Below are 6329 nucleotides of genomic sequence, written 5' to 3' on the forward strand. Positions count from 1 at the left end.
TTAATATAATAAAAAATATCCTATTTAAAAAAATATGTTTGTATTAAAGAAAAATATTTTAATTTGGATTTCAAAACATCATTATTCACCTTACTTTTTTTCTAATGAAAAGAGTATATTAATATGCTAATGCCATTGTCGATATGCACAAAGCTAAGTTAATAATAATAATGGTTGACATATAGTAAAAGTAAATTGACAAGGACTATTATGTCTGATAGAAGAAAACGTTGGAGATTAATTTGTATATTAATTTTTTTTAGAACTAAAATGTCGACTTTTAAAATTTTTGGAGACTGATTTGAATAATTATTCTATCTAAAAATAAATTAGGGACTAATTTATCGGTCGAAGTAAAATCTTAAAAATTAATTTGTATATTAATTTTTTAAAAAAATTAAAATATTCGCTTTTAAATTCTTTAGAATTGATTTGGACCAGTAACTCATCATTTTAATAAGAATTCTCCTAATACGCCTAGAAAAAGAAGTTTTAAATAATTTTTAAAGGCCATTTATTTCTTTAGTTTTTTTAGATTATCATTTAATGCAATTTGATCTATTCTTTAATTTTTCTGTATAATATTATTAATATTATATTTTGCATTAAACAACATTTCATAAATTTGGTTTTTAATTTTTTTAATGGATTTTCCTTTGTCCACTGACTTTGAATCCTATATGTCAATTTTTTTATTGCTTTGTAAATTTTATCTTTTTCATTATTCTATTATGCAAGTATAATCTTAAAATGAATAACACTCTTCTAAAGTTAACACGGTAAAGTGATATAAAAATAATACTTTTATCATTTTTCGGTCAATGTAATTAGATTCATATATAATAAAAATTATAAATTTAAAATCGATCAAAGAATTAATTTATCATTTTATTAATTTCTTTTTTTATATGATATTTTTCCTTTAAAAAATTAGTCTTTGGAAAACTTACACTCGTAATAGTCAATTGACATGAACACTTTTATTGTAGTTAATATGTTATCTAAAATTAGGTCTTGTGACTTAATTGATTTCTACCAACTTTGATATAATTAAGTCTTATGACTCAATTTTTTTAATATCCGATATTTATTGTAATTAAAATCTGTCGATATAAATCAAGTTGTGTTCATTTAGTGATTAGTTCACTTAAGTATTAAAGATTTGAATCTCGTTTTATCTAAATAAGTGCTATATTTTTCAAAAGTAAAAAAAATTGTTACTCATTTTAAGAAAGATCAAATTGCCTCGTTAAAACAATTTTAAAGACAAACATACATTACCTCTCTTTATTATTATGAAAAGTTTCAAATTCTTACTTTTTAATAATTTTTTATTTTTAACAAAAGGTTTTATTATCAAATACTCTAAAAGCACTAGTTAAACATTTTTCTAATAAGTTTTATACATTTTTCATGCATATATACAAAATAATTTAAAAGCTTATTAATTAACTCTTTTTAATTTTCAATATAATTTTTTCTACATTTTTAACTAATATATTTTTAGAGCACTTCTTAACTAATTAGTGAAATGCTAGTCATAAAACTCTTACTATTATCATGTTTGTTGCTACAATAAATTCATTTATATTCTCTTTGTCTCTACCGGATTCAATGGAGGTGGGGTTGAAGAAAATGAGCGACTGGTCCTTAATTTGGGCTGACCAAATAAATGTTCATATTTCATTAATTATTGAATTTAATTATCAGTTTAGCTATTTTGTAGCCTAAAAGCACCATTTAAGAGAATTAATTTTGTTTTAAGTTTTTAATGCATTCAATACGTTAAAATATAAAAATATTTATTTTTTAATAAATTATTTTTTGATGATAATTTTAAAATGTGTCTCTAGAATACACATTAGTAAAATCCTTTAATTATTATGGATTTTTCTAGACACTTATTAAAGTTACCATTTATCGATAAAAAATATTATGTGTTTAAAAAAAATCAATTATCATGTATTTGTATAAAAATACGTATGTTGTTTAACTTATTTTTAATTTATATTTATATTTCAACATATATTTTATGATTGATTTTTTTGTATATATCTAGTATAATTTTCAATGATACATAAAAAATTTGTCTTGGAAAATAAAATATTGAAGCTTTTATATATTATAGTTGTAGGTAACTTTTTTAATTTTATTCATATTAAAATAAATATATTATTTTATTATTTTTAATCATAGGGATAAGTATTATTTTGGTCCCTAACGTTGAGGGTCAGAATCGAAATTGTCCCTGGTATAATTTTTTATTTAAAATCATCCTTAAAGTCGTATTTGAAATTAAAATCGTCATTTATAATTTTTTTGAACATAAATATCCTTTTTTCGTTACGAGGCAGTTATTCCCTGTTGAGGACCTGCTGGAGGGAGAAGCCATGGCTGCACAAAGCTCAACCTCGTCTTATAATAGATCTTCGTCACATGGTAGGCTGCTACTTTATTCCCATGGTGAGAAGCCGGTGCTGCAAATTTCGGGTATGAATGAGAACCCAGGTCGCAGATTTTGGGGATGTCTACTTTGAGGTTTGTTTTTTTGCTTTTTCTCTAAATTGGGTCGTTTTGTGATGGAAATGGATAGTGATCACGGTAGGTATGTGCAGGTGCAACAAGGATGCAATTTCTTTCATTGGCCAGTTCCAGAGATAGAGGTGGAACACTCAGAAATTGCTAGAATAAAGAAGAAGGTTTCGATTCAGAAATCAAGAATAAAAGCGGCAGAGTGGAAGCTGAAGGTCGTTGCTGTTTTAGAGTTGTTTAGGTTTGTATGCTTGCTATTGCAGAATTTTTCTAAAGCAACGCAACAGTGTGTAATTTCATTGAACCTGGTATGAAATATGTGTAGATGTATTCTGCTGTTGTTGTAGGTAAATAGGGTTAGGATTTTCTATTAGAGGGTTCCATGAATTTGTTGTGTTGAATCTATTTCAACAAGTATAAATGACTATTTTGTAAGCATGGTTGTTGAATGAAATGAGAGTGAAATTTTTGCTTGGCAAATACATGAGTTTCAATACTGAACAAATACAGAATAGTGTCATTAACATGGTAAATGTCAAAATACATAATAAGCATATTGTTTCTCATTACCAGAACCTTAACACAAACTTAAATCAAAATAAACTAAAAAACAAAAGGATTGGCTGCGAACAAGCCAATAATTCAGTACAACAGTCAGTAGCACACAGGCAAAATATAAGTAACAAAAAGTAGCTAACAAGTCCAGATTGATTTAACCAGAACCTTAACACAAACTTAAATCAAAATAAACCAACATACATGGTATAGAAATATGACAATTTGATGCTAAGTTTTTCCTTTTTCCTAAAGCAATCCTCATTTTTTTGGAGGCAACTTTGCCATTAATTTAAGTTTCTTTGGAGAAATGTGAGGTCTTTCAAAAAGGCTAACAGAGAAGTGTCCAGTGGGTTGGCTAGAAGCTGTGACAAGGATTGGCTGAGATGCTGAAAGAGTGCTGGTGGTTGGCTGTAATGAGGATGTAGAAGGTGCTGAGATTTTTGGGCTGGTAGTCCTCTTGGGTTGTGGATCATGTTGAGCTGAAGAGTTTGGCTTAGTGGTTCCCTTGGGTTTGCCTCTAGGTCTTTTTGGCTGTGTTGCAATGTTGGACTGGGCTGAAGTTGGTGGCTGTGTTGCTGGAGCATCTTTTCGCTTGACAGTGAGTTTAGGAGTGGGCTGTGTAGATGCAGTCATCTTTCCTCCCTTAGCAGCTAGTGGCTGTGAGTTGTTGCTTTCCTTCTTCTGCTTACCTTGCTTAGTTTCTTGAAATTTTGGGCCTATGAAATAATTGCAGTCAATAGATATGAACATAAGGCTTATGGAAAAATCTCAGACAAGCAAAGTGAAAAATTAATCAACATACCTCATCCTCAATAGATTTACGGTATCTGCTTTTATTATGTCCAACTGAACCACATATAGAGCACCTTTATTTCTTCCCCTTCCTTAACAAGTGAGTGCGGCTGCTCTGTTCTTCATCTCTAGCAGCTGGTTTCTTTTTTTTATTGGCTTGTGACTAGGCCTTCTATATGGGGGCGGCATAACGTCAAGATGTATTGTTCTGTCCCATAAATCAGGTTTGTTCAATGGGTGTATGACTGCCTCGTAGCACCTCAAGTATGCTTCTCTCTTGTAGCAGTCGGCAACATAAGGTTCCAAGCCAAGCCCCTTGAACTTGATGCAACTAATAGCATGGATACAAGATATTCCACTCAACTGCCACATTCTACATGAGCACTCATAGGATTCTAAGTCAATAGCAAACTTGTCTAATCCATTAACAACCTCATATTTCTGAGCTGTAGACCAATATGGCCGTCATTCTCTAGCAGATGTAGACCTTCTCTCCAGCTTGATTCTAATCTTAGGTTAGATTGTCCCTAAATAGTTCTGAGTAAGATCCCTATTCTCTGCCCACCTAGTTATTAATTTAACCCTAATCTCCTCTAATATTGTAACTATAGGCTTCTCTCTAGCATCAACTATGGCAGCATTAAAGCTCTCCGACATATTGTTAACCAGTGTATCTACTTTAAAATTATAGGTGAACCTAGATCTAGACCAATACCTAGGAGGGATAGCATTTAGGTACCAATATCAGCTTCCTGATTAACATCATTATCACTCTCCTTATTCTCTGTCCCAGAGTTATCAGCACCTGGTTCAGATTGGTTTAAACCAGCATGTTCTCCACCATACACAACCAGCTGTTATCCCTCACTTTCATCAACCATCCTATGATCCTCCCCCCAACATCAATGTGGCCAAAAGCAGGAAACAAGTCTTCTCCTCAACCTTGTGCACAACATACAACTCCACATAATCTCTCAATTCAGCTATTTTAAACATGGCAATCGAATCTGCATCAGATTTAAACAACTTCAAATTTTTCTCCAAGTCTTCATGTGTAGGATTGTTGAACCACAACGTAGGGATATTCTCCTCCACATAACCAAACTGCTTTAACTCTGCATATGCTTCAAATACGAACCATCGATCACCATCAATCTCTTTTATCAGTGTTGTTTCTCCTCCCACATACTGTAACGACCCATTCTGATAGGTAAACCACCCCCATGGTAGACTTTCAGTTTAAAATAAACCATTGTCTTCTCCAACACCCTATACACAATGCCATATCTCAGAAATAGAAGAAAAAATTAAAAAAAAGAACCACACAGTGATGTTTATCCCTATTCTCAATAAGCAACGACTCCATTCAACCATTAACAAACTAACAAAATCTAACCTTCTAACCCTCAACTAACTACTACGACGAGAGTTACCATACTCAATGGAAGGATGAAAACATACCTGACGGACTGTGCAAGACCCTGCCTTCCAGTAAACCGAAATCGCCTGCGATCTTCAGTCCAAGAACAGCTTCTGTCGTTTCTGATTCTTACTTAGGGCACGCTGCAACTACATTGGTGAAATGAAACGTCGTGATTAATGTTGTGGTTTACGTTGAGGGTTTACTGGCATATGAAGAGGTGAAGTGTTTCACAAAAGCTCAAAAGAGTAGTTTCATTATTAACAAAAAGTTTATATTGCAAAAGACGATTTTAAATTCAAATACGACTTTAAGGATTATTTTAGATAAAAAATTACATCAGAAACGGTTTCGATTCTGACCCTTAATACTAGGGACCAAAACAATACTTATTCCTTAATCATATATAAAAATGTAAGAGTTAAATACTTATTTTTGGATTTTTATAAAATATGTAATTTTTTATATTAAAATTAAAACCTTAAAATATTTATAAAAATATTTGTATTTGACCCATATGCAAAATAATAGAAGAGAAATTAGTAAATTTAAAAAATAAAAAATTTTAAATTTATAAAACAAAAGATTAGAAAAAATTGGTCTAAAAACTAATTTTGTTCACAATATTTAATTTTATGGTCTAAAATAAGTTACTTAGTAAAATAAAGTTGATGACCAAATTAGTTCATCAACAATAAGAATATATCAGATGATATGTAAAAAATATAATTATAATACGGTAATTAATATTATCATCTATGTTATCACTTCATTACACGTGGTTAAACTATGATATTTATGCATGGCACTTGGTTTTTTGATGTACTTTGAATCTTGTAGACGGTTTTAATATGTTTTAGTCCAATATATTTATTATTTAAATAAATTTAAATAATTTTCTATTGGATGGTATTAATAAGTCAACTTAGCTAGCCAAGCCTTTTAATTATTTTCTACTATGCTCATTGTAGAAATAAATACCATTCTATCTCTTTCTTCATAAAAATTTTCATTTAAAGTGGTATAA

The sequence above is a fragment of the Arachis duranensis genome, chromosome 1 (genome assembly GCF_000817695.3).
Source record: "Arachis duranensis cultivar V14167 chromosome 1, aradu.V14167.gnm2.J7QH, whole genome shotgun sequence".
In the NCBI taxonomy this organism is placed as follows: Eukaryota; Viridiplantae; Streptophyta; class Magnoliopsida; order Fabales; family Fabaceae; genus Arachis; species Arachis duranensis.